The sequence below is a fragment of the Camelus ferus genome, chromosome 34 (genome assembly GCF_009834535.1).
Source record: "Camelus ferus isolate YT-003-E chromosome 34, BCGSAC_Cfer_1.0, whole genome shotgun sequence".
Lineage (NCBI taxonomy): Eukaryota > Metazoa > Chordata > Mammalia > Artiodactyla > Camelidae > Camelus > Camelus ferus.
Window position 1 is genome coordinate 19962168 of NC_045729.1, and position 18314 is coordinate 19980481.

The window sequence follows — 18314 nt, forward strand, 5'->3', positions numbered from 1 at the left end:
CTAGCTTAAGTAAAGTGAGCCCTGGCCGTCACAGTTACAGGAGACCCTGGCTCCATTGAGATGACAAGTTGGGACTACCTGACATTGTCCCAGTTGATTTTTAACCTCCAACAATAGCCAAGGAATAAAACTCTCTTCACTGAACCTCAAATTCAGCCTTTCTTTCATGTGCAGAGGCCCATGTTCAGTGTTTGTTCTCTATTTCATTAGTTTGGTTTTCATTTGCTTTCTGTAAGTAAACATAAAAAATTGATCCCTGTAAACACCAGTTGACGATGGTGTCCTGTTAGTGGACGCTGATTTGTTTTAAAACGTTCTAGGCACGTCCTTCTCACCTTCCCCCCAACTGCTCACTTCCCCTTGCCTGTTTCTTATATGTTCTTCTACCCACAGTTTACACACGTACAAGCAAGTATGTATTCTTTCTCTCTTTACCTCTTTTTGTGTCCTTTCAGAAACATTTTATGTGTAATCCATATAGAGCAGAAGTTTCTTTTGACACACACGTTACCATTCCTCGTTGCCTTTTCCTTCCTTTTTTCCATTAACGTATTTTGAAACTCCTTCCGGGGCTCCTCACCGTTACTGCCAGCTGCGCTGAATCGACGTGCTGCGGTTTACTTACCAGGTTTCTACTGATGGACAGTTTGCTTAAAATGTTTGCTTTTACGTAAAATGATGTTACAGTCTACAATGTTGTGCATATTTAGTTTATTCATATGTGAAGTGTATTTCTAGGTAAATTACCAAACAGAATTGCTGGGTGACAGGATATGCATTAGTGATGTCGGTGGATTTTGGCAGGTCACAAGTATATTGGTTAGAACCCAAAGACTATTAGAAAGTAATGCATGTCTAGATACACATTTTTTTTAAAAAGGTTTTAATAACTGTGCCTGGAGTTTAGAAGTTAGAATTAATACCTCGTTATCCCGGAATAATCATAGTTTGTAAAAATAGAATGGCAACGTTTATCAGCCACTTTGTATCTGAAACCTTGTTTAACCCTTGCAACCTCTTGGTGGTGGTTTTTATATCCTGATGGCTCTATTGTAATCAGTGGCTGAATGTTTAGACTGTGATACATAATATGTAACATACTTCACATGTGACACAGTGTATGTGTTAATCTCTGTGTACATGTGGTATACATCCTTCGAGGACACAGCTGAAACAAAATTTTCACTGGATGTACTTACCCTGACTTCATGAAACAGACTTTGAACTATCTTCTCCCCTTTCGTAAAGGAAATAAAAAATGTTAGTCCTGATCCATTAAGTTATGTCAGTACCCACCAACAAAACACTTTCATACCTTGGTGTCCAGTCTCCCATGTTTTCCTGTTCCTACCCCCCAAATGAGAACAAGCCCCAAACAGACAAATTTCCAGACATATTGCATGATACCAGAGGTTCATTTGTACAAATTGGTTTAGCTAAAAATTTATTTTTAAAAATTTCTTCCAAAATGCAGCTTTCCCCGTCACAACTCCCCTGTTGGGAGGATTAGACAAGAATACGTGTTAAAGCTTTTTGGTACTGCAGAACGTCACACACATATTATATGTATTATTCTTTGTCCATCTCCTCTCTTTTTTTTTAAATGGAGGGACTGGGGATTGAACCCAGGGCCTGGTGCATGCTGAGCACGTGCCCCACGCTGAGCTACACCCTCCCCGTTAGTGTCTTTAGCTTTCGTCATGGAGGCCAGTAATTGTGTTCTGTTTAGTACATTACGCTGCCTCACTAATTTGTCGTGTTACAGACTTTGATTTGGCTTGTCTTTAAAACAGTCATCAGATAGGTAACACAGGTGCTTCTAAAACTGGTTTAGATTATTACTGCTGCTTTTAAAATAATTACCTCTGCACCTGTCGTTTTCAGTCCTCAGAGCCTTTATGTTCTGTCTGTACTTTGTTGTGGAAGCTACTAGACTGACATCATCAGAATCAACATGTGTGATGTGTCCCTGGACCATTGTTTGCTGATAAAATAGAAATAAGCTTTAACTTTTGGATCCACGTAAAATAAAGGAAAAGACACCGTAAGCTTAGAGGCAGTTTAAGGCTCTCAAGGGAGCTGTGACTGTAATTCCTTTCTTGAGCTACAGACACCCTCTTGCTCCACAGTACTATTAGCAAGCTTGATTTCCGTGTGGTTGACAAACAGGGGAGCGGGGTGAATGCAGGTACCCTTCACGGAGACGGGGTTGAGGGAGCAGCGTGAACTGTGGTGAGCTGGGCTGGGGTGAGATGCTGCTGACTTAAGGAGGCCACGGAGGAGCTGGTGAGCAGCACGGTTGGGATACAGACGGCACCACCGTGAAGCAGATCGCGTGGGAGGTCTGGGGGAAGAGCGACGGATGGAGATGCAGTGGCCTAAATGAGGGGACCGTGGGGGCTGTGTCCCTGGCCCTCCTTGTCCTACAGGTATGGGTGATGGCCCAGGACGTACCCATTCAGAGCAGCGATGCAGAGACACACGCGCACGTGGCGCCGGAAGGCGGCCAGCTGTCACACGGGGTCCTGCCAGGGTTCCAGGGGCGCTTCTGTCTGCAGCTTTGCCTTTTCCAGAAGGACATGTAGTTAGAATCATACAGTGTGTACCCTTTTCAGACTTGCTTCTTTTACTTTGTGTATTTAAAATTCCTCCATTTCGTTTCATGGCTTGATCGCTCACTTCTTTTTTATCCTGAATAATTTTCTGTTGTCTGATGCACCGCAGTGTTTGTATAATTACTTGTAGGCATATATGTGTTACATGTTTTTAAAAAAACCCACTGGAATCGTAATTTTTATTCATTTCAAGATAAACAAATTTGTGTGTCTTGTTATGTGTAGCTTTATCTCATTGTTTTTAGTATCTGCATGGTTTTTGGCGTCATACTCACACCGTAATTAACTGACATCCTATAGCTTTACAAGCAGATGCTTCTAGGTTTTCTTCCTGTTTTTGCATTTGTTATAATGGTGTAACAGATAACGACATAAATGTCTCAGCCATGATGTGATAACTGTGTGTGTGCCTCTAAAAAGACTGATGGGCGCCCCACTGTTCTCTGAAAAGTTTGTGCTTGTTTATATTAAAAGTGTCTTTCTTCATAGCTTCATCAAAGGTTTGTTGCCAAACCTTTTCAATTTTCCACTGACCTGGCAGATAATTTAAAACTATCTATTTTCTTGCTTGGTATTTATTTAAAGCTGAGCGTCTTTTCAGAGGAGTCTCTTTGCTGTGGAAGCTGCACATTCGTGTCATTTCCACATTTTTCTGTTTCTCTCCTTTACTCATTTGTAGGGGCTCCCTCGTAAGTGAATGGCCTCTTCCCTCGTGATTTACAAGTATATTCTCTTATTCGTCACTTTCTTCTTTACTTTCTTTCTGGTATTTGTTTTAGAATTTGTGTGTCAGATTTAGGAGTCCCTTCCTCTGCCCTCTCAGTTTTAGGTCATGCTCAGAATGTCCTTCTGCCTGCCAGGGTTATTAAGTAATTCACACATACTTTCTTCCGGTACTTTCAGAGTTTCTTTTTTTAAGTGTTTATACCTGAAAATTGTTTTATAGAATTTGTATATTGGCTGTAGTGATTCAGCTTTATGTTCTTCTATGTGGCCAGCCAGTCGTCATTATAACAGTTACTAAATAATCTACCTTTGTTCTTCTGATTTGGAATGCCACAGTAAACTAGCACGTACACCTGGGCTTGGTTCTGGGTTCTGGTCTGTTCCATCTACCTGCCGCTCTTTCCTGCCAGCTGCCTCTCCTTTCTCTTAACTGTCTCAGTGACCATAGTCCTTCCTAGTACGTTTAGTATTTACTAGACCTATTCTGCTTTATTAAATTTTTTTGGAGGGATTTCAGACATTTCTCACTTGTGCCTTTCTCCAGATGAACTTTAGTATCATGTTGTCAGATTCTCCTCTTCATAAAATAATCTTGTTTCTCTTTTGGTTGGAATGTGGTATCTCAGAAGTTAAGCTGAAGCTTCAAAGGGGGCGTATGATCAGCTCTGTCAGGTACTAACACGAGGGTCCTCGTTAACCTGAAGACAGCCATCTCGTGGAGCAGAAGTGTGACTTGTGCCTCGTTTTCCCAGTCTCTCCATCACTTGAAGCAAAGTGTTTCATGTTCTGTCTTGACTTCACAGATTCTGAAGTGGAGCAGTATCTACTGACTACTTTTTATGACAAATGCTTATTTATTGTCCCTCTTTCCTGAATTTTGTTGATAAGTTTTGTTGTCTTTTGCTGAGTCCATAATACTTCTCAGATTTACATTGTGATGCTTTTTGAGGAGGGGAAAGGTCCTTTCTATAATTATAATTTGTATTGTTTAGTCTTTATTTCTGTGTTTAAATGAATTTAATATTTACCATTAGTTGTGGCACCACCGCTTAACTCTCTCCAAGGTAAATATGGCGACTGGATTTCCTAAGTAGGTACAACTGTCTTGGAAAGTACTTAATCTTATTAAATTAAACGTAAGTGTACCTGCCAGATATGTGTGCTTAGGGTGGACTCCGGGACGTGTGTAGGAATGCTTGCAGTAACCTGGTTTGGATTAAGAAAAAAAAATCCAAAACAAAACTGAGGGAACACTATGCAAAATGTTCTTTGACAGAAGAATGAGTTAGTAAATTGTGATTTAGCCACACGGTGGAACATATTTTTCTTTTTGTTTTAAGGCAAGGGTATATTTAGGGTGAAAATTCAGCGAAGCTCTTCCTTCTAGAGGCAGGGAGGGAAGAGAGCTGGGGTAAGGAGGGGTGTGTAAATGTCTTGAACATTTTAGGTAATGTTCTCATTCCTGTGATGGGTCGTGGGTTCATCTGCTGCACGACGTGCACAGACGCATACGTGTATGTTAACTATGTGTTACAATTTAAAATACCTCAGGCAGAGTAACTTCTGTTTGATTTGCATTCTTGGTTCCTGGGTGCTTATTACATACTTTATATGTTTCTTTTTGTTTGAATATTAATAATAAAAATGCTTAGAAAAAACTTCTATTTATACGTATCTGTCCTTGTTGAGAAAGAATTTTTCCTATATTTTCAATTTATTCCTAATTTTATAATCATACAATTAGAACCACCTTTCTCTAAACCTTTATTTGCATATTTTGAAACAAGGTCTGATGCGGATGTAGCGTCTCTGGGTTTGATAAAGACCAGCTGCTCGTTTGCCTGCAATTCCCTGCAAAGTGCCTGGCGGATGGATTTACTCAGCCTACGGTCAGATATGTCCAGTTGTGATGAATAGACGGCTCGGACAGTTTGGGCCATTGTTACCTGGACCAGGGCTGGGCTGCTAAGAGCGCCTGCTGGTGAAGGCTAACCTGGGGCCATGCTGACCCCGTGTGGTCCCCCTTCAGCAGGGTGATGCTCTAGAATCGGGAGCCTGCATTTGGCTGCCCCTAAGCTGGTTTTCCCAAGTGAACTATTTCTATTCCTCCCATTGCTCTTATTTGTCCTGGTTAATTTTTCTGATGGCGGTTGCTTTTCTAGACTCATTTTTCCTGCACACTTTGCTTGTCCCGTTGGAATTTTGGATCTAATTAAGAGATAGATGATTAGGACATTATTAATGTTCTGCTTTTGGCCCTGGCCGACATTTGATCCTGGGAAAATGCACTGAGGCTCACTCACCTTCTGTTTCTTCAGCTGTAGACAGGATGCAGCAGTTACCTCGGGGTTTTTCTTGAATGATGTAATGTGTATCAAGGCACCTTGGAACCTGTGCGGTGTTACGTGCCCTGGAGGCGAGGTGTTAATATTGTTTATTCTCAGTTTTATCTGCCCAATTCAGCCAGTTGCTCTAATCTTTGAGAATCGTTTTGAATCTTGATTTATTTAGTCTGTTTATCTCCTTCAGTGTTATGTCTTCTGCCTTTTTATGAGTATATATGTATTTTGAACTGAAGTGTAGTCAGTTTACAATGGTGGGTCCATTTCTGTGCACACTGTGATAGTTCAGTCATACATGTATACATACTCATTTTCATATTTTTTCACTTTAGGTTACTACAAGCTACATGAGTGTATTCTGTACACCTTCACATAAGAGGTAAAATGTTGCCTTGGCCTGGGAAGGACTTGTGTGGCGTATTGTGAGACACCTCTGTCAGAATGCGATGCATCAAAGCTGTTCTAAGAGCTCCTTCTGTTGTCTGTAGGTTTTTTGTTTTGTTTTGTTTTGTTTTTTTGGTAAACCCAGTTTGTTTGCAGGTGTAATCTTTCTATAAGTCCTTTTTCCCCCCTGTTCTTAATCCAAAAGAAATCTCTTAAAATCCCGAGTCCCACTGGAGAGACCGTTCCGTGTACTTCCCTCTTGGGTGATGCCTGGGTCCTGGTGATATGCGGCCCGCGCACGTTCCTGGCGTGAGTGTTTATACGCCCTGGCGGATCTGGGCTCTTCTCCCACCCGCCTCCCCACTCTTGAGTGCATTTGTAGTTTCACACACACGTTATGTTCCTGTGGGCTTCCCAGTCTTCCCAGTCTGCCTCGCGGTCTTCATTCATGCAGGCAGCATAGTGCCTTCTGCTGCACACTTGGTGCTGTGCTGAGTACAAGGCAAGATGTGGTTTCTGCTCTCAAAGTCTCAGAGTTGTGGCAGTTGGGGAAGTTACAATGCGAGTGGTGTACAGTGAGCACCAAGCAGGGCGTTGTAGGTTTGACCTTCTGTGAAAGGATGCTAAGAAAGGTGTTGAAAGATCATGAAAGTTTGCTAGGCAGACTGGAAAAGGGGTGAGTGGCCCCAGGCCGAGAGAGCGGAGTCGTGTCTTTCCCAGAGGGTCACGCCCCGGAATCTCACCTCTCCTCTTCATACATTTTTAATATGGAGTCTTTAAAGTTTCTGGTAGAGCTCTGTCTGTGAATGCCTTTTCTTTCTTGCTGTGAACTCTGTATCTCCTGGTCTCTGGGAAATTATCCCCACTTCTCACGTCACGGGGAAGCTGTCAGTGAGTGTGCTCATCTGTGTTGTCCGGTTAGTGTACTTAGGAAACTAATAAATAGAATTCAGCTTTCCTTTCCTCTGGCCGTGAAGCTTCTCCATCAGAAACTTTGGAAATCTACCTGCGGTGGGATATTGAAGTGTAACCTTTCAAGTAGACCTTCGGATATTCCTGGAGACAGGTCTTACTCTGCACAACCTTGCTTTTTGACACAGCGCTCATTCCGTAAAGAAGAGGGATATGGTAACTCCACGTTCATCGTTTTATTGTTCTTTGGCATCTGTATTCTCTAGTCATTTTTCCCAAGAATATTATCTATAATTGTATATTTAAGTAATATTTAATTATTCTAACATTTAGGGAGAATACCGGGAAACAGTGTATTACTTTGGCATTACTTTTGGCATATTAACTATGCATTAAAAAAAAATCACCTTCTGAGAATAGTAGCAGCTGTGATAAAGCTTGGGAGTCACATACTCTGGACCATTTTGGGCTCTGGGCCACGGCCGCCTGCCCACAGTCTCCTGGCTTTGTGGGCAGTGGACGTATTTGTATGCGCTGGGGCCGCCTGGGCTCGGAGAATGAGGTGGGACAATAGCAGATGGCCAGGCGTGCTGTACAATGGGATTAGCATGGGCCCCGCCCTCCCAGGCTTCTCCCCTGCGGTGCGGAGTAGTCCTGTGTTACAGTAAATGTCTCATCTTTATAGTAAGTCACTGACCTGGAAAATGTAGTTGAGCATTTGACTCTGAGCAGCATTCAGAATCTGTGTTAAAACGGTGCAGCTTCTTGCCTGATTGATTATACACTATAGCATCGCTCGGAGTTTAACGCTGGTGCAGGTGTTGCCGTCGGTCCCTCCGCGCGTCTGTAGCTTGTCTATTTCGCTTTGCTCGCATCTTCAGTTTCTTAGGTTTCGGTATTTAATAGAGTTTAGATTTTTTTTTGGTAGCAGAAAGCTAACTGGTATTACAGAATTAGAAGGGTTTTCCCCTCTGTTTGGTCCTAGACTGGTTCTTTAAGACTCCTGTTACTTTGCTTTGAGTAGGAAGTCACAAAGAATGGATTCTTTGTATATTCTTTGTCTTCTGTGGAGTCTTGACTAAAGCAGTGTTAGTTTTTTCACTTTTTCCATATCATAAAATGCAAAGGAGAGTGCTTTATCATTGAACACAATATTGACAGATTTATTCTGAGAAAATTAAAATTTAAAATTTGTGCTCTTTTATTTTTAATAAGGACTAATTGCAGTGTTTTCTAAATCTTGTTTTTTAATCATAAGAGGACCAGGTCAGGCCCCAATTTGATTTTAAGTTGGAAACTTAATATACTTAGGCATTCGAATTTTCCTTTTTGTTTCTTTTACTTACTATGTTTTAACAGGACTCAGTTTAATTAAAAATTTTTTGTCAGTGGAGAATATGAACAGCTACACTCCTGAAGCATTTGACTGAGAAAACAGCACGTAGTAAATGAAGTCTAACTGATAGTGATGTTTCTGCTGAGGAATGTACTCCATGTGGATTTACTTTGCTTCGTTTAACCTTCCCCCCTCACATTTCCAGGTAAACCTTAAGGAGGGTGGATAATTGAAATTGCAAAGTCTGCTTTAACTTCCAGTTTGTCAACAGATGACTGTTTTTAAACGATGCAGATATTGTGCAAGTGACGTCTTAACCATGACTGAAGGATTAGTCCCTAAAAAAGAGGTCTTAGTTTACCTTGTTATAATGTATCTTTTAATCATGTGTGTTCCTCCTCACCATCCCTTCCTCTTGCAGAACACCCCTCTCCCAAAACCAAAACAAACAAACAAACAAAACACAGCATGCCTCATCCCTGCGTTCTGATCATCTAGGAACAATCAGCGCTGGGCAACGGTGACTAAAGCGGCCAGGGCAGTCGCCCTGCTCGCAGCAGGCAGGTGGCGGGGAGCCGACTGCTGCGTCCTGAGCTATCTCTGAAGCTTAGTGGCTCTAACAGCATTTTATTTGTGAGTCAGGAGTTCAGGAAGGGGTCTCTTCGTAGTTGGCCCCTGGCTTGTTTGGTGACAGCGGGGGTGCCTGCGGTTGGGTGACCCTCCACCAACGTGGCTTCCTCGCTTGCATCCATCCTGCCCTGGGTCTTCCCTGGCCCCCTTTTCCTCGGGGCTTCTGCAGGTGCCCTGTGCCTGACCGTGTGACGACGCAGTCACACTTCTTCCGTGGCACCTCCTTCCGCAGTCACGGGTGGCAGAGGTAAAAGCTGCCGGGCCCTCGGGGTTATGCTAGGAGTTGACTTGAAAGTGGCAGAGGATTCCTTCTGCTGTACCCTTTTGGTCACAATAGTCACAGGACCTACCTTGATTCAGGGGGAGGGTCAAGCGAAAGGCTCCACTGCTTGGTGGAGGAGCGCCAAGCCACGTTACAGAAGCGCGTGGAAGGTGGGAGGTGGTGGTGTGGCCACCTTTGGGGAATATCTGCTCCAGTCGAATAAAAATGTTGGATAAAGGATTGAGACCATGAGGGTGTGACTGTTCTGTGTGGTGTGGGAATAAAGCTCTCACTCCCTTTTCTGTTGTTTTATGACTTTTTTCCCACTTCCGTGTTCTGCTCAGTGTTCTGCTATCTTATTCATAGGGCTTCTCCTATCATCCGTTGCTCTCAGTGGAAGTCACTTTAAACCAGAAGGAATTCTCAACAGTTTAAAATTGTTTTTTCCAATTCAGAAATTACCAGGGGATATGAAAATGATTGATAGGAAAAAGGTACAGAGGTGTGTGGAAAGGGCGGGCTGACAGCAGAGGGTGAATCAGTGCTGCGTATTTAATTCAGCGATCACCTTCGGTGAGAAGCACATCTGTGTGGTTGGAAAGGCCCGCGTATTCGTGATCTAACGTGGGAGAGCCGGCCACCTGGATGACAGCCTGAGAGTGCGCAGAGGTCACGCTGGATGCAAAGGAAATTTTTAGTCCATTAAGAGCTGACAGACTTGACTAAACGGTTTTGTATTATTTGGGGGATAAATCTCACTCCAGAGTAGTGTCACACTTTGCTGATGGGTGTTGGGAACTTTGACTTTCAATCCAGCCTGTGGGGTTAATTGGATCGATGGGTAACTTTTCCCCCTAATTGAGGTATAATGTGCGTACCAGAAAATTGACTAATTTAAACTGTATAATTCAGTTTTTTTTTTTTTTTTTTTTTTGTATACTTACAAGGTTGTTGCAGCCATCACTTCTATTCAGTTCCAGGACATTTTCATGACCCCCAAAAGAAACCCATACCTGTTAGCAGTCACAGCCCCTTCTCCTCTGCAACCACTGCCTCCTTTTTGTCTCTGTCAGTCTGGCTCTTCTAGACATTTCATATAAATGTAATCACACCATGTGCAGCTTTTTATGTCTTGCTTCTGTAACTTCTGTAGCAAGTGTCAGTACTTTGTTCATTTTTATGGCTGAATAATACTCCATTGTGATGAATATACCACATTTGGGTTATCCATTCATCAGTTTCTGGACATTTGGGTTATTTCTTATTTTTGGCTATTATGAATAATGATTCTGTGAACATCTATGTACAAGTTTTTCTATGAACATACATTTTCATTTCTCTTGAGTATGTATCTTGGAATGGAATTGATGTTAAATTCATGTGTAACTTTTTGAAGGACTTCCAAACTATTTCTAAAAGTGGCTGAAGGATTTTATGTTTCTGCCACTGTTGCCAACAAAATGCCTTTGTTATTTTTCTTTTTAAAACAGCCATTCTAATGGGCATATGTGGTATCTTACTGTGATTTTGATTTGCATTTCCATAGTTAGATTAATGATGTTGAACATCTTTCCATGTACTTGAGGGATATCTGTATATTTTTGGAGAATTGTCTATACAAATCCTTTGTCTTTTTAAATTGAGTTATTTGACTTCTAGAAAGTCTTTGTTTTGGAGATTCCATTCACATCAGATCTGTGATTTGCAAAAAGTTTTCCCATTCTGTGTGTTCTCTCTTCACTGTCTTGATAGCATCCTTTGATGCACAAAAGTTTTAAATTGCTTGTTTTTGGCATTGTGTCTAAGACACCACTGCCTAATTGAAGGTCACAAAGATGTCCTCCTATGTTTCCTTCCATGAGTTTTATAGTTTTGACTTTTACATCTAGGTTTTTGGTCCATTCCTAGTTAATTTTTGTATGTGGTGTAAGGTAGGGGTCCAACTTCATTATTTTGCACGTGGATATCCACTTGTCCCAGCGCCATTTGTTGTAAAGACTATTCCTTTTTTTTTTTTTTTTTTAATGGTTTTGAGACCATTGCTTAAGGCCAGTTGCATGTAGTTGTATGTAGACATGTGTTCATTTCTGAACTCCCAGTTCTGCTCCATCAGTTTGTGTGTCTACCCACGTGCCACGTCACACCGTCGTGAGGACTGTGGCTTTGTCGTAGGTTTTGATCATGGGGAACCGTGACCCTTCTCCCTGTGTTCTTTTTCAAGATTGTTTTGGCTTTTCAGGATCAAAAAGACCTGAGTAACAGGTCTTTCAGTTGCTGAACACTGGATACCTTTCAGCTTACTTAGATTGTCTTTAGTTTCTTTCATTGATGTTTGTAGTTTTCAGTCTACAAGTCTTGCACTTCTTTAAATTTATTCCTACATATTTTATTCTTTTTGACGCTGTTGTAAGTGGAATTTTCTTTATTTAATTTTCAGATTATTCATTTTTACTGTAAAGATAAACAGCTGATTTTTGTATATTGATCTTGGGTTTTACAACTTGGCTAAACTAGTTTGTTATCTCAAATGGTGTTTTAGTGGATTCTTCAGTATTTCCAGTGTATAAGATTACACCATCTGCAAATAGAAGTGGCTGTACTTTTCCTTTCCAGTAGGGCTGCCTTTTAGTTCTTTTTCTTCTCTTACTGCCCTTCCCTAATTGTCCAGTGTAATGATGGACAGAGGTGGCGAGAGTGGACATCCTTGTCTGGTTCTTTATCTGAGGGGAGAGGCTTTCGTTTTTCACCATTAAGTATGACATTAACTGTGGGTTTTCCATAGTTGCTTTCTGTCAGGTTGAGGAAGTTCCCATCTATGCCTAGTTTATAGAGTGTTTTTATCATGAAAAGGTGTTGGATTTTGTCAAATGCTTTTTCTGTAGCTATTGAGATGATCGTGTGGTTTCTGTTCCTTATTAATGTGGTACCTTATAATGTAATTGATTTTTGTATGTTGAATTCATCTTGCATTCCTGGGCTAAGTAAGGATGGATGTGTTTTTAAAGAGCCTTGTCTTTCTCACCTGGAGAAGTGTAGAAACTTGTTCTACCAGCATCACCATGGAGGCAATAAGCATGGACCTGAGAGAACATAGCCTTTGGGTAAATTCTCTATTTTCAAGTGCTAAGGCGTGAGAGAAATAGGAACCACCCACAGGCCCACACTGCAGGGCTTTGTACAACATGGAGGTAATTTTGACCCTTACTAAAACATCATTTCTTTGGGCTTCTAAGTAGCTTAGTGAATAATTTGAGGATTTATGTACGTGTCTGTTCTCCACTGACCTTAGGCCATTTTAATATTCCCCGAGTCTTGCAAGCTCGAGTTTGAGTGCCCTGACTTCTGTTTTGACCGAACACACATTTTAAACTTGAAACATGGTAATTAACAAGTCAGTGTGAGAGGGTCCTACCCCTCCTGTGACAAAGGTGGTTCTTAGTGGCGTCTCAGGAGACCTTGTAGCAGGAACTTGTCAGGGTGTAAACACACAGGTAAGTATCTGGCAAAGGACAAAAGATTTGGAAAAAAAAAAAAGAAGCTTGATCAAAGTTTTGAAGCACAGTTACTCTTTTCTTCTGCTCAGAACTGCGTATAATTCTACGTGAATTAACTTGCGTGCGTTCTCACCTGCGGGAACCCCTTTTGGGGAGACGCCCAGCTGCCCGTCAGCTCTGCTTGAGAAGCTGACATAATGAACCGCCTGAAGAAGTTACTAAATCAGACTGTGGCGAAGTGGCTTTCTGTGCTCTTCCTTCCCTCTGACCCACCGGCACGTACACCCTAACCAGAAATCAGAATGTATTTCGTCCTTTATCTGTTTTGTCTCCCTGCAGTGCCAGACCTCCTTCCTTTCTTCTTTCACACTTCTTTTTTCCTCCCTAGAGGATTTTTTCAAATCAGAGACATCACTTAAGTTGACTGAGGAAAAGTTACTAAATCTGTTAGGCTTCTTGAGCTCCCATTGCACAAGGGTGAGGGCCTGCTGTTTGGATCTGCCCTCCCTGCGTCCCAGCCAGGCCAGACTTTGTTTTACATGCAGCTCATTTGCTGACGGTACTTTCATCAAGCAGCTAAGCGAGCAGTTTTGAGTGAAGTGGCTATTCATTTTAAACAATATTATGGGTATTTGAAAAGAACGTCACTGATGACTGATTTTTAACTTCTCCCCTTTGGACCATCTGATGATAGCTGCAGGCTCTCTTCATGTAAAAATGCACACGCCTCATTTGTGTGGACTGGGACGCCATACACACCTTAAAGGCCATCCCTGAACGCCTGCTTCGGAATGCCCACCGTCTGTGAATTCAACAACCAAGTTACAAAGATTTTACAAAGCTGTAAAATTATGCATATGGTTCAAATACAGCACACCTGAGGGCAGTTGCAATTTCCCAGTTAAATATAGTCTAACTGGAAAGAGGAGAGCTGCTGGGAATAACGGACGCCGTGATGAGTGACTCAGAGCCCCCGAGGGTGGAAGGACGGACCCCAGGTGCTGGAAGTGCCCTGAGTAGCCCTTAGTCATGAGCCCCCGTGGGACGGCCTTGCCTGAAGAGACCTGCCTTGCGCAAGCGCACGCCCCTTCCCTTTGGCGTCCGGTGATTGATCCCTGTAGGGCACACGGCCTTGAATCCATCGCCCTGACTTGGGACAACTCTGAAAGGTCATCCCAGATTAAGAGCCCTTCGTGGGGTTGTCTGAATCCTTTGGGACTTCGTGGCAGCTGAATTTCTCCGCCTGCACCATCCTGCCCGCCCCCCTTCCTTCCCCTGGGGTCAGTCCCAGGAGCGCCCTCGGGTGAACTTCTTGCACAGTGAAATCTGTCTCAAGGTCCGCTTCCTGGGAAACCCAGCCTTGTCACCTTAGTGTTGACGATTAGTACAGGTTAGCTTACTTCAGACCATGAAAGTAGGCCTGGCTAAAATAAAAACTTAGTGAGGTGGACTTGAATTTAGGTTTAAAATATGTGAAGCATCCCATTGCTATTTCCTTCGAACCTTATATTTCAAGTAGGTTTTGAAAGTCTTGGTTTCTTTGGATTCATTTGTTGTCTCCCAGTCTTTGGCAGAAAATCCCCCAGGTGTCTGACAGCTTGATTTGTTTGGTCAGAGTACGAGCCTGTGAAAGGTGTGGGTTAAATGGAATTGCTCACGTGTCCCACAGAAAGCCCTGGAGATTTTCCGTGTTGTTAAGTGAGCATGTGAAGAGAATCCCTTATCGTAGTCCTAATCATATTTCTTATCATAAATCCTAAGGTTTCTTGGCTCGCAGTTAGAAAATTACTGCTTCTGTCATTATTGAGATGATATATGTCCATTCTGAATACTTGGAAAATATGGAAAAGCTATACCAAGGAAAATTCTGTGTAAAAATAAACTTTTCCTTGCTTCAAATTGGGACAGTATCGTACATTTTGATACCTTTTCTGTTTCGTGTAATAGTATATAATAAACAAGTTTCCATGTCTGTAGTTAATCAAGTCTGTGAGTTGTAATGGTGGCATAGTAGTCCATCCAGTGGATAGTCACCTTGAATTTGGCTAGCCTTGTATTGGTACATATTTGATTTCCCCCAACTTACTGTTAATAAGTAACACAAAGAACAGTGTTTCCTTTTGGAGGCGGAGTGGAAACTAAGCCTAGTGTGTCTACCCTAATTAGTTACTTAAAAATACTGGGGTTTTTCCATCACTAACATGTGGTGAACCATTAGATCTGAGACTGTTCTAAGACAGTCATTGCTCTACAGCTTCAAGGGACGCTGCTCACGATGTGAGCTGAGGTCCCGAGTACAGTCCCGTCATCGCCCCGTCTCGGACGGGTTGCTGCTGTGCATTTGGGGATCTTCTTTGTTTTCTGAGCAGTTTCAGCGTATGAGGACCTGTCAGGATTTTATATATGCCTTCCAGATGGAAGAGGAAGTGTTTGGGCCGTTACCGTAATTGTTTGCCAAAGCAGGTCTTGACTGTCTGTGACCTTTGGTCTCACCAGCTTTTGCCTCATATTATCCAGTCATTTTAACTCAGCAGGTCCCTAGTTCCATTGTCTGTACCTTGAGCAAGTCTATCCAGGAACTTACTTCCCCTCCTAGCAATGAATGAAATCTGATTTCTCTGGAGCGGTGGAGTCTGACTGCATCTGCATTTCCCTAAAGGTCATGCCTATACTTCCTGAATAGTTAAATTTGAACAGTTTTGAGATAAAATACAGTAGTGCTCTGTTGACGTTTATTGCTTTTTCAATGTTCTCACCTTTCCCATCATAAGAATACAGTTGTATTTTTGAATTGAAGGGAGAATTAGTGGGGTTTGTTTTTTTTTATGTATATAGGTAATTAGAAAGATCAAGTCACTTGCCCAATGGGGCATAGCCAGCTATTTATTCATCATGGTAATCCAGTCCGTTACTTATACGATGCGAGAATAGCGCAGTTGAGAGGGAAACTCAACCAAACAACTGGCTGTCAACCAGAATCTTCGCGGGGCTTATTGATGACCCTGGACAGCACTGAGAACACAGGTATGCGAGCTTGAACCACCTGCAACGCGTTCGAAACGCTGCTTAGAGTTCCGCGTGACTTTCTTACTCTTTTATCTTCTAATCATTGGAAACACGTAACTGGACAAGTAAAATGTGAGGCCAGTCTAAATAGCCTGGGAAAGCCTGCTCATTTTGGTAAATGAGAGCTGTAGCTTGCCGGGACCTTTCACAGGAGTGCACGGTGGTAGACAGGCAATTGCCTGTGAGCTGGGGACCTAGTGAGTTTTTCCTTCTTAGACCCTGTTGATCACTGTAGGGCCCGCTTTGCCAGCTGGTGCTGCCCAGCTCACCCAGCACGCACTGTGCTGCTGCCGCCGCTGCTGAAAGCTGTTGCTAACCGGGAAGGTGTGGGTCAGAGCCTTTGCGAATAACTTGCTTCACACAGGACATCTGACGCTGATGCTGCTTAGAGCAAGTGTGGGGGCCTCATCAGAACAATTCTTCTCTCTAACTGATGTGCATGGCAGGGAGTGTTTGGGGTTCCTTGTCGCGAGCGCGACATCCTGTGGGCAGCCGCTTCTCCTTTTCCTCGGTGATCAGGGCCTCAGAGGCGGAGTGATCGGTTCCACCTGACTAGGAACGAATCACTCACGTTGAAACGTGATAGTTTCTGGCAACTGGCAATGCTGGTAAAAAAAAACCAGAACAAAAGGTGCCAGCAGAAGGTGCCAGCGTGGAACTGGTGTGCAGATTTGGTGGATTCACGTGTAGCGCACGTTCGGAATGAGGCTCCCTGGTTTCATCGGTTTTTCTCTCTCTTTGTGAAATAAAAGTTGTACGGGAAGAAAGGCTCTATGTAATATAATAATCATGTTGTTCTATTTTCTTTCCAGCCCAGTTGTCAGAGCTATAGCTAGAGAGTCACTTAAAGGAAAGTGTCTGCTTTCTCTAAGTAGTTTTGTGCAAAGTGTTTCCTTCCTGAACCCTTCACTGTTAGGTCTTCTCTACGACTAAACTCTGTGTATAAGCCTGATTGAGCCCCTTCCGCTGTTTATCCTCAGCGACACAGACACAGACAATAAACGCCACTTCCTTCGACCTCTGCAAAGTAATTCTACTCATGCAGAAACTGAATACACGCTACTAGGTGCTTAATGATTTCTTTCTGTAACAGATAGGGTATGCATAAAGTAGGAAAAAAGCCCGTAGAATTATAAGATACATCATTTTCTGCAACAGTCCTACTTACAACTTTCAGTATTATTAAAGTCAGAGGAAGAAAGCTTTTGGGCTTTTGTTGAGTGCTTCTTAGTCCCTGTGTGTAAGTAAACTAGCCTCCTTCGACTGCCGGAAGGTCAGGCTAAACAGACCGTTTTAATCACATCACAGCCCTGAAATCCTGATAGCAGCGTCTTTGGTTCTGCCCACCAGCTTCAGTGCTCTGTGCTTGGCTTTATGTCCATGGAAGTACCTGGAAGACGGACTTCTGCACCGGCAGCGGTTTGGTACCTCCACGCTTCGCCCTTTGCTTCAGTTGGGGAGAACATTTAAATAGAAGTGACCATAACAATAGTGTACTATGTTTATGGATAAACTCTACATAATAATAAGGAAGAGTTTATGGAAAGATGCTTGGGACGTCTTTGTGTTCATCTTTTTTGTTTTATCATAGAACATACTGTGTATAGCACAATGATTAGGAGTAGAATTCTGGAGCTAGATTGCCTAATAGTTGTAACCTTGTGGTGATGCTTAAATAGTTGTTACCTACAGAGATGTTAAAACAGCACCTGACACAGACATACTGCACTCTTTCTAAGGGTTGGGGTCCCTCTTTTCTTAATTGAAGTACATACAGTCAGTTACAGTGTGTCAACTTCTCGTATACATGGGGGTCCCTCTTATCACTGTGACCTTCTCTGCCTCCACCACCACCACCACCACCATTATTATTATTATTTTTGTTGTTTTTTTTTATCACATTGTTATTTTAGGGATTCTGTGGTTTCCGTTTCTACAGAATGGAAAGTTGGTTTTTTTTTTTGGTAGATACTTTGAGCATATTTAAAGGAGTGTATTTCCACTTAGCATGATTCCAGACAGTCATCTTTATCATTAATAATCACGTATGTGCCTAACTGATCCAGTCTTTTCTCTTGGCTGCTATATCCAAAACTTTTGTAAATAATATATTCTAGATCCTGTGGGTAATTGAACTTAGTATGGAGTGGGATGTCCACTATATAGATGATTTTTTAATAGAAACTGCATAATAAATACTGAAGTGACATGATATGGGACTAAGAGGTGAACAGTTTTCACAGACTCAACATTGGGTCAGTGAAAAACAAGAGAATAATGGCCAAGATAATATGGTAGCATTCATCACCCCCTGGTTAGCGACACACGTGAACCCAGAGACCCTTGATCACAAAAGCACGATTTTAAATCACAACCAAAGTGAGGACATAGAAAGGGGGATCTGAGCAGGCTCAGCTCGTGTCGTCCTGATGCTGGGCAAACAGGACGTGCTTCGTCCCCACGCCCCCTCCCACAGGCGGCGTAGAGCCTCTCTCGGGTTTGTTCAGTGCTCGTGCAGCTAGCGCGTGTCTGTGTCTGTTTCGAGTC

The 18314-nt window shown here is 42.6% G+C and overlaps 1 protein-coding gene across 1 annotated transcript in view; it reads left to right on the top strand.

Moving 5' to 3' along the window:
* Positions 1-18314, top strand: part of ERC1 (ELKS/RAB6-interacting/CAST family member 1) — a 289213-nt gene that overhangs the window by 98795 nt on the left and 172104 nt on the right.